General features: G+C 52.9%; 1 long non-coding RNA gene across 1 annotated transcript; it reads left to right on the top strand.

Annotated features, from left to right (window-relative positions):
- Positions 1 to 5,717: 5,717 nt before the first annotated feature.
- Positions 5,718 to 8,789, top strand: LOC122234666. The gene is made up of 2 exons (XR_006212552.1): positions 5,718 to 5,792; positions 8,277 to 8,789. It is a non-coding gene; the product is annotated as an uncharacterized LOC122234666 (long non-coding RNA).
- Positions 8,790 to 13,973: the final 5,184 nt, after the last annotated feature.

Here is a 13,973-nt window from a genome sequence, read left to right as displayed (position 1 = left end):
ATGGCTGACACACTAAGTGAAACTCTACTCTTACTGGAAGGAGAGAGGTAACACAACACAACACAACAAAACAAACAGGAGAAAATTTGACGAGAGCCTTTCCCCTCTATCTTTCAACACTTCTTTCAAAATTCTGTTATATTGAGTAGGTCCCCTTTTTTTTTTTTATTAAAGAAAATTTTTTCTTTGTAAATATTTATTTTTGAGAGAAAGGGTAGACAGAACATGAGCGGGGGAGAGGCAGAGAGAGAGGGAAACACAGAATCCGAAGCAGGCTCCAGGCTCCGAGCTGTCAGCACAGAGCCTGACGCGGGCCTCAAACCCACGAAACGAGAGATCGTGACCGGAGCCGAAGTCTGACACTTGACCCAGTGAGCCACCCAGGTGCCCCGTAGGTCTCTTTGGATTGTCAGTAAACCCAACTCGAGGGGCGCCTGGGTGGCTCAGTTGGGTGAGTATCTGGCTCTTGATTTCAGCTCAGGTCATGATCTCACAGTTCCTGGGATCAAGCTCTGTGCCAATGGTGCGGAGCCTGCTTGGGATCTTCTCTGTCTCTGCCCCTTCCCCGCTCTCTGTCTCAATGACGAAAAAAGAAAAAAACACACAAAACCAAACCAACTGGAATTGTTATAAGCCAAGCTGCGAATTTGATTGGCTCCTATGTGAGGAAAAGAGTCCAAAAGCAATATAGTTGCAGCCAGGGCTAGATCCAGGGGTTCCACTCTTTAGGTAACCTGTGTCTACAAGGAGGAATCGCCCCCCCACCCCACCCCTCCACCCCCCGGCTTCCAACATCTTCAGTTCAAGTCCCAGAGGGACAAAGAATACCTTTCACTGTGGCCAGAGCCCCAGGATTGACTCTGAAGGTATCTGATGGGGTCAGTGGCCTTTGCCTGGACATGGAAATGGAGTCAGCCCCACCCAAGCCACAGGGGCCTAGAATGGGAGAGTGCTGAGCCCCCTCCCCCACAAGATAACCGGGGTGTTCTTCCCAGCAGGAGGCAGGAAGTGTGGTCTTTTCTAGTCCTGCTAAACAGAAAGAAAGAGCTTTTTGGAAATCCGTGGCGCAGAGAATCCAGTAGCTGCGGATGGTCGTTGGCGTGGAGGGTGTGGAGGAAGGGGTGCATCAAGGTGAGGAACCTGAGCGTTTGGTTGTGAGGTCGATGAGTCCAGGAGGACAGCAATCTGGGGGCCTGATAGCAGACTTGACTACGTGGGCGAGGCTCTGGGAGGGAGTGTCTCTTTGGGTGTCGGTTTCTGCCAAGATGGAAGCTCTCCCTGGAGGCCTGAATGTTCTCCTAGGTAGTAGTAGCAGCCTTTAGGTAAGTCACGGTCGCAAACTCCAAGCCTCAGGGGGCCAGGCTAAGAAGAAGAAAACAAGAGCGACTTAGACCAGGTGAGGGCCGTGGGGGACCCGACGGTGCCTGTCTTACCAAAGGGCCGCGTGAGAATCTGGGCCCGCTGTCGGGCCCGACCTTTGGAGTTGTTGAGAAAGGCCTCAAGTCTGGATTTTCATGAAGATTAGGTGGCATTTAATGCCAATTGAAAACAACCACCAGGACCCTGAGCGGGACTAAACAAAATACGTCTGTGGCCAGAGTTGGTCTGTGGGTCACCAGAGGGCAGTTGCTTGTGTAACAGGTTGGGGAGGTGGAGATTCCTGTGGTGATTTTTCTCTTTTTCCTCCTGCACCCCACCCTCCTATGACTACCTTCTGAGTTCTTGGATGTGTCGACGAGCTTGTCCTGTCCTTTACAGAAACGTTTCAGAGATCCGAGAGTAGTAATCATCACTACTTGTCTCCTGGTTTGGTTTACCAAGCGCTGTACCGAACCACCTGGCCTGGTCTCACCTACTGGTGCTTGTTATCATTTCTGGTTTAGAGAGAAGAAAAATGACCTGCCGTTGTCTGCCCGGCCAGCGAGTGGCCGAGGCAGGACTTGGGGCCGGGGTGTGACTCCGGACCCCGTGTGTTTCCGACTGTAGACACTGGGCCGGCTGCCCGCCAGGGAAGGGTTCGTGTGGATGAAATGTCTTTGGTGCTTGCTGACTTGCTGGGCTAGATGCTTTTGAGTCAAGTCTCTCGCTGCCTTCTCCACAGCAACTCCCAGAGGTGATGTTATTTACTCCTGGTTTAATGATGAGGAAGCGAGGACTCAAAGAGGTCATCGGGCTAGTTAAGAAGAGCACTGCCGTTCATCAGAAACCAGGGTTCTGCTTCCAAAGCAGATAGGAGTCCTTACTTCACGCAGGCAACTCTTTCTTTCAGAAACCCCGTGTTAGAATTCTGTGTGACGACGCTTCCACAAAATCCTGGAAGCTGAGAGTTGGATGTTGCTTTAGTCCAGCGGCTCCCGCCAGGGATGGCCCCCTGGGGGACATTTGGCAATGGCCGGAGACTTTTTTGTTTTTGTCGTGACTTGGCTCGGGTGTGGGGTGCTCCTGGCATCTGGCGACACAGGCCAGGGATGCTGCTGACCAGCCTACACCGCCCAGGACAGCCTCGCCGCACAGAACTATCTGGTCCCAAATGTCAAGAGTGGTGAGGTTGGGAAAGCCTGGTTGAGTCCTTTGAGATTCTGGATACGTGAATCGTGAAAACCAAAGATCCGTGATGTTTGCCTGCAGGGTGAAGGTGCGTTCCATTTGGTCGGTTTCTTACGTGTGGAAGCATTTCTGACAATCATTGGCCCGGCCCATATTGAACACTTGGGAGTTTTCACGTGGAAACCTGGACTTCCTGCTGCTTCTCCAATCTTGCAAGACCTAGCGAAGCCTGGCATCGCGCCCTCGCGCAGGTACACGTCGTCGTAGCTGCAGCTGCGTAGGTGCTGTCCCGTCCGGGTGGGGCATCGACCGTCCAGTGTGCCCGGGTCCCTACCTGGCTTGTCCTGCTGTGGTACATTCCTTGCGGACCCCTCCCTGCTCATGGATCTCTCAACGACCTTCTCCAGGAGCAGCGGAGTGAGTCTCTGCCTCGCGAGGTAGCCCATTGCGTTAGGGGCAACGTGAGTCAAAGGCATCTCTGCCCGTGAGTCCCAGGGGAGTCCTCTGGTGCCACGATGCCTGCGTCTCTCTTCCGCGAGACGGCCCTTTCTGTATTCGGCGTCGCAAACCGCACACCGTGTCCTCTCTCTATCAGCGGTAACATTCTCCACCCCTCACCTATTCCACACCCCGACTTCCTCCGCCTTTTCCAGGGGAGGTGGCTGTGCTTGGTTCGCTCCGGTCTGAGTGGATCCCGTCCAGCCTCTGCATAGAGCAGAGGAGGAAAGGAATGTTTTCTCCCCACGACTTCTGAATCCGAGCTTCCGTGGCCTGGTCATCCACTTTACCTCCTGTGAAATCAAACAGGGTTGTTTATAGGTGCGTGAAGAAAGCCCATGGTTCACTGAACCAAAATGAACCCTAAACAGATGTGGTCATGTGTGGCCTTATGGCATTGGTTTTACACGTGAAGGCAGCATGTTATTCTAAGAGGAAATGATGTCTGTGGTCGTGGTTCCCAGTGTGTCCACGGCAGGCCCCTGCCCCTGAGATTGGACATGGGTTTATGGTATAGGGTCCCAGAGTCAGTATGCACACCACGCAGTCTTGTCGGACTGGCGATGTCTGGCCTTTATCATTCTGTTTCTGTGTCTCCAATGTAGGCAGATGCCCTCGTAATCAATCCAAGTATAAATCCACGTACAAATATTATTACGCTCCTACCTGCCGTGTGTGTCTATTTTCTTAAACATGGATGTGAAAAGTACAGCAGGCCCACGGTCCTTTTTCCAAAACCCTAGGGGCCAGATGAGTTTTGGAATTCAGACGTTTTCAGATTTTATTTCATTTTTTTTTAATTTCCTTTTTTTTTTTTTTTTTTTTTTTTTTTACGTTTATTGATTTTTGAGAAAGAGAGAGACTGAACATGAACAGGGGAGGGTCAGAGAGAGGGAGACACAGAATCCGAAACAGGCTCCAGGCTCTGAGCCGTCAGCACAGGGTCTGTCGCGGGGCTCGAACTCACGGACCGCGAGATTGTGACCCGAGCCGAAGTGGGACGCTCGACCGACCGAGCCAGCCAGGTGCCCCATAAGTAGCCGTATAAACCCTGCTACCCTTAAAACACCTGGGATCCCAACAAATTTAAAGACGGTACATATTTTGCTCTTTCTTATAGATTTGGCTAATAGGTTCTGTTCAGCGCCCATTTCAATGTCCTCTCAGCCACCTTTCCCTTGAGCTTGAAGGGGACATGTTTTACCCTGTTATGCACAGGCCACCCGAACCCTTCTGCTATCACATGTCATCTTTGCAGGCAGGATCTTAACTTACCCATCTTTCTCCGAGAGCACAGGTATGACATCCTACCGTGAGGACATTTGTTGGACACGTTTGTTGAGGACATACAAGTCTCAAATCTTTCCGTATTTTGGGGGTTCTGGAGGCAACATATTCCTTGTTGTTAATTTTACTTCAGCCGATTTATGCTGTTACTTGTAAATCAGACCACATGGAGTGGGCCTCCACCCAAACAAAGCGGTTGGAGAATACTCTCCTCCCATATAGACAAATGTACGTCTATGTCTTCCTTTGGCCGGAGCCTCCAAACCCACCAATGTCTACCCTGGTAAGAAGTGAGCACTGTTTTGGGGTGCCTTGGGCTCGGTCAGTGTAAGCATCTGACTTTGGCTCGGGTTGTGATCTTGTGCCTTGTGATCTTGTGGCTCGTGACCTCTCAGCTCTGGAGTTCAAGCCCCGCCTGCGTCAGCGCAGAACCTCCTTCAGGTCCTCTTTCTCCCTCTCTCTCTCTCTGCTCCTCCCCCATTTTCACTCTCAAACAAGAAAAATAAACATCAAAAAATTATTGCAAAAAAAGAAGAAGCCACTGTTTTTTTTAATTAAAAAAAATTTATTAACGTTTATTTATTTTTGAGAGACAGAGACAGAGCATGGGCGGGGAAGGGGCAGAGAGAGAGAGAGGGAGACACAGGATGGGAAGCAGGCTCCAGGCTTCCAGCTGTGTGCACAGAGCCCGACGCAGGGCTCAAACTCACAAACTGCGAGATCATGACCTGAGCCCAAGTTGGACGCTCAACCCAGGGAGCCACCCAGGCGCCCCTAAATTTTTTTTTATGTTTATTCATTTTTGAAAGAGAGCACAAGCAGGGTTGGGGCGGAGAGAGAGGGCGACCCAGAATCCGAAGCAGGCTCCAGGCTCCGAGCCGTCAGCACAGAGCCCAGTGCGGAGCTAAAACTCAGGAACCGCGAGATCCCGAACCGCCGCCCCCTCCCAACGGTGCGCGGCCTAGCCGGGGCCGGGAGTCGGGATCCTAGGAGGCGTCGGGACGCGGGGCTCCGCGCGCTCCTCGGAGCGGCCCGGGTTGGGGGGCGGGGGCCAAGCGGCGAGCCTGGCGCTCGTCTGGCCCCGCGCGGCCTCCGGCGGGCGGGGCCGCTGGAAGTGACGCGGCGAGGGCGTGGCGCCGGTCCGGGAGCAGCAGCCGCCACAGCCGCCTTGGCCGCCGCCGCCGCCGCCGCTCAGTCGCCGCAGCCGCAGTAGCAGCCGCAGCCGACGCAGTAGCAGCCGCAGTCGGCCCAACCGCCGCCGCCGCCGCCGCCGCCGCAGCCACAATAGCAGCCGCAGCCGCCGCTCAGTCGCCACAGCAGCCGCAGTAGCAGTCGCAGCCGGCGCAGCCGCCGCCGCCGCCGCCGCCTCGGCCTAGCCGCGCCAGGCCCGAGCCCCGCGGGCCGCCGCTGCCGCTGCCCTTGAACCGCATGAAGCAGCTCGCCAACCAGACCGTGGGCAGGTGAGTCAGCCGTGCCGGGCCCGCCGGGAGCGCGCGGGCCGGGGACCGGGGGTCGGGGTCGTGGCCCGGGCCGGGGCGGGCCCGCTGCCCCGCGGGGGCCCCGGCCGCCCGGCCGCCCGCTCCGCGCCGGGTCCGCGGCGGGCCAGGGACGAGGGCTGCGCCACGCAGCGGCCAGGCGGCCATCTCGGGGCCGCCGCCCGAGCCCCCAGGAACAGCGGGGCGGGCCGGCCTCCCGGGACGCCCCCCCCCCCCCCCGCTCGGGTCCCCACCGCCCATTGTCCCGGCCCCGCTGAGCATCGTCCTCTGGGGTCTGGACCCATGCTTTCCCCGGGCCTGCCCCCCTCTCCCGGGGCTTTGCCTTGGGCGAAAACTCGGCTAACTGGTGTACCTGAGGCCGGGCGGGCATGGTGCTCTGGGGGGCGGCATTCTCAGCCTTTCCGGGTCGCCTGGCCGCTGCCGACCGGCCGTCCACCTCCAAGTGCCTGATGGCAGTCAATAAGTAAGGGGCGATCAGAGCCCAAGAGAGCCGCTTAGGGAGACTCAGGACTCCCTTGGAGGGACTTTGGAGGGTGTGCCGTCTCCAAACCGTGGCCCCTAATGGACCGGACTGCTCAAGTTCTTGACCTGTAGACATTTGGAACCGGGAGGAAAGAATTGTGGGAACGCCTTGGGCAAATGGAAAAACAAAAAGAGGGGGGGCTTTCAAAACAGCTTTTCTCACTTTGGATTGGGGAGCAAATCCTTCTCCAGGTTTGTCTGGTATCGCTTTAATGCTTGACAGGAAACGATCGATTATGAAATGACAGAAGAGACCGGAGTTTGTAGTGGTTTTGAGAGCCTCTGGAGGTTGATTATCGTGTGCTGTGTTCTCTGGGGTAAATCTTTCAAGGTCTTTCAGGGCAGTGAGCTGTCCTGTACCCGTTGACTGCTTATTCCGAGAAGGGGTATGAAAGTGTGACTTTTTCATTGCTTTTTCTTCTTCTTTGTTTTCAACAGTTGAGTAAAAGGGGGCGTTTGGTTTAGCCGGAGCACGTGGGGACACTTCTTTTCTGTGTGTGTCTGAAAATACTTTTACTTCCCCTTGAGCTTTCTATATTTGCCTTTTACACTTTCGTTCCTCCCCCCCAACTTTTTGCTTAGTTTTGTTCAATTTCGTTGCTACCCCCACCCTATTATCTCCGTGTGCACTTATCCTGTTTCCAGAGTGGATCCCTATCCCTACAGCCTAGCAGTGCCTACCTTCCTGTCATTTGTAGGAAAATGATAGGAATAGGGAGTGCCAAGGGGAAGGCAGACGGAATAGTCGTGGGGCCCAAAGCTTCAAGCAGGCATCTGTGAATGAGTTACAAGATCACTCCTTAGGAGTTTTCTGCCCCCCACCCCCCCGGATTCTCAGTAACATGCATTGTGAAATCAGTATTTAGTGACTCTCAAGACACGTGTCACATTGTCGTTCTGGCCAGTTTGTACATCTCATGAGGAAAGGGGTGTTTGCTCTTTTGCACAAAGTTCTGAGACTTTTCAAGCTATCAAGCCACTCAGGGTCTCTTTGGCTCCGGCTTCCTCTGTGTAGCAGGTTCTCCCTTCACGCTGCCGAATTACAGCCATATGTGCCTCCTTTCGGTTGCCAGAGGCCGCCGAGCCTTCTTCCCTGTTAGCCTCTACCTGGAATTCTCCAAAGCTCCTTTCACCTCACCTGCCCTAGACCTGCCTCCTACTCATTCTTTAGGTGTCCAGGTAAAGGTCACTGCCTCTAAAAGACCTTCTGTGATGCTCCAACGTGTTGGGAGTCCCTCTCCTGGCCACTTACATACGTCCGCATAGCACCTGTTTTTCTATAATGCAACTCCTGTTTAGTTGTTAGTATTCTCCATTAGACTGAACGCCTTGAGAGTCCTTGCCGTCTTTCTGTTTCCTTGGCCAGCTCTGCTGTGGCTCCTGTCATATGGTCGATTCTCCATAAACATTTGTCAATCTAGCACACATCTAGTTCTTACCAGCTCGCTCCGGTGGTGTGAGCCCAAGAAGGGAAAATGAAAGCTGGATAGAGTAAATAGTGATTCGTGCTAGCATTGTCATAATGGCCCTGACCTTTGACTCTGTTTGAAAATCTTTCTTGCTAGATGCCAGTGGAAGCAGCAGCTGTTACAGAGGTGTTAGGGGTGTGGCAATTTCTGCTCCCAAAGTCAAAACAGTTTCCTGGGGAAGCTTTGGCTTTACTGCTGTTGAGTCCCTCGATAAGTTTGTATTTTTTCCACGTCAAGAGTTTTGAAGGACTAGGGAGGAAAAAGGGAGGCAAGAGAGAGCCTAGAATTGTAATTGTGTGTTAGTGGCGTAGGCATCAGGATTGGGATTTGGGGGGTATTTGGGTCAAGAGGAAAGCGAGAAAGCAGAGAAGTTACCTCCCCCCGTCCCCCCGCCCCCCCGCCGCAGCCAGGAGTGATATTCTGTGTGTGAGTGGCTCGCCCGTTGTGTCTGTTACAGATGCATAGAGTTCTGAGTGGTGTCCTGCGAGGAAGTATTCTCTTCCCGACAATGAGGACCTCGTGAGTCACCCCACAGTGAGGTTCTGTGGGATGGACATGTGGGAGAATTCGTAATGGCTAGAAGAAGTGAGTTCTCATGATGCAGTTTGTGGACAATGGGTGCATGAGTCTGTTTCGGAGGATGGTTTGTGTATCACAGGCGCAAGGATGATGCAGTGGTCTCTTGAGTGGGGCATCCCAAAGAAGAGAATTAGGATGCTTGATTCATCCGTTCAAGAGACCCTTCTTGAGCCCAAATTATGTGCCGTTGTGGAAAGTAGAAAAGAATCCAAGTGAATACAAATCCGGCTTCTGCCCTGAAGGGGCTCCACAGACTTGTGGAAGAGATAGGCAAGCAAAAATGATTATACACCATGAGGTAAGTCCTTATACAGGGATGGCTGACACACTAAGTGAAACTCTACTCTTACTGGAAGGAGAGAGGTAACACAACACAACACAACAAAACAAACAGGAGAAAATTTGACGAGAGCCTTTCCCCTCTATCTTTCAACACTTCTTTCAAAATTCTGTTATATTGAGTAGGTCCCCTTTTTTTTTTTTATTAAAGAAAATTTTTTCTTTGTAAATATTTATTTTTGAGAGAAAGGGTAGACAGAACATGAGCGGGGGAGAGGCAGAGAGAGAGGGAAACACAGAATCCGAAGCAGGCTCCAGGCTCCGAGCTGTCAGCACAGAGCCTGACGCGGGCCTCAAACCCACGAAACGAGAGATCGTGACCGGAGCCGAAGTCTGACACTTGACCCAGTGAGCCACCCAGGTGCCCCGTAGGTCTCTTTGGATTGTCAGTAAACCCAACTCGAGGGGCGCCTGGGTGGCTCAGTTGGGTGAGTATCTGGCTCTTGATTTCAGCTCAGGTCATGATCTCACAGTTCCTGGGATCAAGCTCTGTGCCAATGGTGCGGAGCCTGCTTGGGATCTTCTCTGTCTCTGCCCCTTCCCCGCTCTCTGTCTCAATGACGAAAAAAGAAAAAAACACACAAAACCAAACCAACTGGAATTGTTATAAGCCAAGCTGCGAATTTGATTGGCTCCTATGTGAGGAAAAGAGTCCAAAAGCAATATAGTTGCAGCCAGGGCTAGATCCAGGGGTTCCACTCTTTAGGTAACCTGTGTCTACAAGGAGGAATCGCCCCCCCACCCCACCCCTCCACCCCCCGGCTTCCAACATCTTCAGTTCAAGTCCCAGAGGGACAAAGAATACCTTTCACTGTGGCCAGAGCCCCAGGATTGACTCTGAAGGTATCTGATGGGGTCAGTGGCCTTTGCCTGGACATGGAAATGGAGTCAGCCCCACCCAAGCCACAGGGGCCTAGAATGGGAGAGTGCTGAGCCCCCTCCCCCACAAGATAACCGGGGTGTTCTTCCCAGCAGGAGGCAGGAAGTGTGGTCTTTTCTAGTCCTGCTAAACAGAAAGAAAGAGCTTTTTGGAAATCCGTGGCGCAGAGAATCCAGTAGCTGCGGATGGTCGTTGGCGTGGAGGGTGTGGAGGAAGGGGTGCATCAAGGTGAGGAACCTGAGCGTTTGGTTGTGAGGTCGATGAGTCCAGGAGGACAGCAATCTGGGGGCCTGATAGCAGACTTGACTACGTGGGCGAGGCTCTGGGAGGGAGTGTCTCTTTGGGTGTCGGTTTCTGCCAAGATGGAAGCTCTCCCTGGAGGCCTGAATGTTCTCCTAGGTAGTAGTAGCAGCCTTTAGGTAAGTCACGGTCGCAAACTCCAAGCCTCAGGGGGCCAGGCTAAGAAGAAGAAAACAAGAGCGACTTAGACCAGGTGAGGGCCGTGGGGGACCCGACGGTGCCTGTCTTACCAAAGGGCCGCGTGAGAATCTGGGCCCGCTGTCGGGCCCGACCTTTGGAGTTGTTGAGAAAGGCCTCAAGTCTGGATTTTCATGAAGATTAGGTGGCATTTAATGCCAATTGAAAACAACCACCAGGACCCTGAGCGGGACTAAACAAAATACGTCTGTGGCCAGAGTTGGTCTGTGGGTCACCAGAGGGCAGTTGCTGGTGTAACAGGTTGGGGAGGTGGAGATTCCTGTGGTGATTTTTCTCTTTTTCCTCCTGCACCCCACCCTCCTATGACTACCTTCTGAGTTCTTGGATGTGTCGACGAGCTTGTCCTGTCCTTTACAGAAACGTTTCAGAGATCCGAGAGTAGTAATCATCACTACTTGTCTCCTGGTTTGGTTTACCAAGCGCTGTACCGAACCACCTGGCCTGGTCTCACCTACTGGTGCTTGTTATCATTTCTGGTTTAGAGAGAAGAAAAATGACCTGCCGTTGTCTGCCCGGCCAGCGAGTGGCCGAGGCAGGACTTGGGGCCGGGGTGTGACTCCGGACCCCGTGTGTTTCCGACTGTAGACACTGGGCCGGCTGCCCGCCAGGGAAGGGTTCGTGTGGATGAAATGTCTTTGGTGCTTGCTGACTTGCTGGGCTAGATGCTTTTGAGTCAAGTCTCTCGCTGCCTTCTCCACAGCAACTCCCAGAGGTGATGTTATTTACTCCTGGTTTAATGATGAGGAAGCGAGGACTCAAAGAGGTCATCGGGCTAGTTAAGAAGAGCACTGCCGTTCATCAGAAACCAGGGTTCTGCTTCCAAAGCAGATAGGAGTCCTTACTTCACGCAGGCAACTCTTTCTTTCAGAAACCCCGTGTTAGAATTCTGTGTGACGACGCTTCCACAAAATCCTGGAAGCTGAGAGTTGGATGTTGCTTTAGTCCAGCGGCTCCCGCCAGGGATGGCCCCCTGGGGGACATTTGGCAATGGCCGGAGACTTTTTTGTTTTTGTCGTGACTTGGCTCGGGTGTGGGGTGCTCCTGGCATCTGGCGACACAGGCCAGGGATGCTGCTGACCAGCCTACACCGCCCAGGACAGCCTCGCCGCACAGAACTATCTGGTCCCAAATGTCAAGAGTGGTGAGGTTGGGAAAGCCTGGTTGAGTCCTTTGAGATTCTGGATACGTGAATCGTGAAAACCAAAGATCCGTGATGTTTGCCTGCAGGGTGAAGGTGCGTTCCATTTGGTCGGTTTCTTACGTGTGGAAGCATTTCTGACAATCATTGGCCCGGCCCATATTGAACACTTGGGAGTTTTCACGTGGAAACCTGGACTTCCTGCTGCTTCTCCAATCTTGCAAGACCTAGCGAAGCCTGGCATCGCGCCCTCGCGCAGGTACACGTCGTCGTAGCTGCAGCTGCGTAGGTGCTGTCCCGTCCGGGTGGGGCATCGACCGTCCAGTGTGCCCGGGTCCCTACCTGGCTTGTCCTGCTGTGGTACATTCCTTGCGGACCCCTCCCTGCTCATGGATCTCTCAACGACCTTCTCCAGGAGCAGCGGAGTGAGTCTCTGCCTCGCGAGGTAGCCCATTGCGTTAGGGGCAACGTGAGTCAAAGGCATCTCTGCCCGTGAGTCCCAGGGGAGTCCTCTGGTGCCACGATGCCTGCGTCTCTCTTCCGCGAGACGGCCCTTTCTGTATTCGGCGTCGCAAACCGCACACCGTGTCCTCTCTCTATCAGCGGTAACATTCTCCACCCCTCACCTATTCCACACCCCGACTTCCTCCGCCTTTTCCAGGGGAGGTGGCTGTGCTTGGTTCGCTCCGGTCTGAGTGGATCCCGTCCAGCCTCTGCATAGAGCAGAGGAGGAAAGGAATGTTTTCTCCCCACGACTTCTGAATCCGAGCTTCCGTGGCCTGGTCATCCACTTTACCTCCTGTGAAATCAAACAGGGTTGTTTATAGGTGCGTGAAGAAAGCCCATGGTTCACTGAACCAAAATGAACCCTAAACAGATGTGGTCATGTGTGGCCTTATGGCATTGGTTTTACACGTGAAGGCAGCATGTTATTCTAAGAGGAAATGATGTCTGTGGTCGTGGTTCCCAGTGTGTCCACGGCAGGCCCCTGCCCCTGAGATTGGACATGGGTTTATGGTATAGGGTCCCAGAGTCAGTATGCACACCACGCAGTCTTGTCGGACTGGCGATGTCTGGCCTTTATCATTCTGTTTCTGTGTCTCCAATGTAGGCAGATGCCCTCGTAATCAATCCAAGTATAAATCCACGTACAAATATTATTACGCTCCTACCTGCCGTGTGTGTCTATTTTCTTAAACATGGATGTGAAAAGTACAGCAGGCCCACGGTCCTTTTTCCAAAACCCTAGGGGCCAGATGAGTTTTGGAATTCAGACGTTTTCAGATTTTATTTCATTTTTTTTTAATTTCCTTTTTTTTTTTTTTTTTTTTTTTTTTTTACGTTTATTGATTTTTGAGAAAGAGAGAGACTGAACATGAACAGGGGAGGGTCAGAGAGAGGGAGACACAGAATCCGAAACAGGCTCCAGGCTCTGAGCCGTCAGCACAGGGTCTGTCGCGGGGCTCGAACTCACGGACCGCGAGATTGTGACCCGAGCCGAAGTGGGACGCTCGACCGACCGAGCCAGCCAGGTGCCCCATAAGTAGCCGTATAAACCCTGCTACCCTTAAAACACCTGGGATCCCAACAAATTTAAAGACGGTACATATTTTGCTCTTTCTTATAGATTTGGCTAATAGGTTCTGTTCAGCGCCCATTTCAATGTCCTCTCAGCCACCTTTCCCTTGAGCTTGAAGGGGACATGTTTTACCCTGTTATGCACAGGCCACCCGAACCCTTCTGCTATCACATGTCATCTTTGCAGGCAGGATCTTAACTTACCCATCTTTCTCCGAGAGCACAGGTATGACATCCTACCGTGAGGACATTTGTTGGACACGTTTGTTGAGGACATACAAGTCTCAAATCTTTCCGTATTTTGGGGGTTCTGGAGGCAACATATTCCTTGTTGTTAATTTTACTTCAGCCGATTTATGCTGTTACTTGTAAATCAGACCACATGGAGTGGGCCTCCACCCAAACAAAGCGGTTGGAGAATACTCTCCTCCCATATAGACAAATGTACGTCTATGTCTTCCTTTGGCCGGAGCCTCCAAACCCACCAATGTCTACCCTGGTAAGAAGTGAGCACTGTTTTGGGGTGCCTTGGGCTCGGTCAGTGTAAGCATCTGACTTTGGCTCGGGTTGTGATCTTGTGCCTTGTGATCTTGTGGCTCGTGACCTCTCAGCTCTGGAGTTCAAGCCCCGCCTGCGTCAGCGCAGAACCTCCTTCAGGTCCTCTTTCTCCCTCTCTCTCTCTCTGCTCCTCCCCCATTTTCACTCTCAAACAAGAAAAATAAACATCAAAAAATTATTGCAAAAAAAGAAGAAGCCACTGTTTTTTTTAATTAAAAAAAATTTATTAACGTTTATTTATTTTTGAGAGACAGAGACAGAGCATGGGCGGGGAAGGGGCAGAGAGAGAGAGAGGGAGACACAGGATGGGAAGCAGGCTCCAGGCTTCCAGCTGTGTGCACAGAGCCCGACGCAGGGCTCAAACTCACAAACTGCGAGATCATGACCTGAGCCCAAGTTGGACGCTCAACCCAGGGAGCCACCCAGGCGCCCCTAAATTTTTTTTTATGTTTATTCATTTTTGAAAGAGAGCACAAGCAGGGTTGGGGCGGAGAGAGAGGGCGACCCAGAATCCGAAGCAGGCTCCAGGCTCCGAGCCGTCAGCACAGAGCCCAGTGCGGAGCTAAAACTCAGGAACCGCGAGA

This window comes from Panthera tigris, chromosome E3, assembly GCF_018350195.1.
Source record: "Panthera tigris isolate Pti1 chromosome E3, P.tigris_Pti1_mat1.1, whole genome shotgun sequence".
NCBI classification, from domain to species: domain Eukaryota; kingdom Metazoa; phylum Chordata; class Mammalia; order Carnivora; family Felidae; genus Panthera; species Panthera tigris.
Note: the sequence above shows the minus strand (reverse complement) of the source record. Positions and strands in the feature narration are given on the sequence as shown.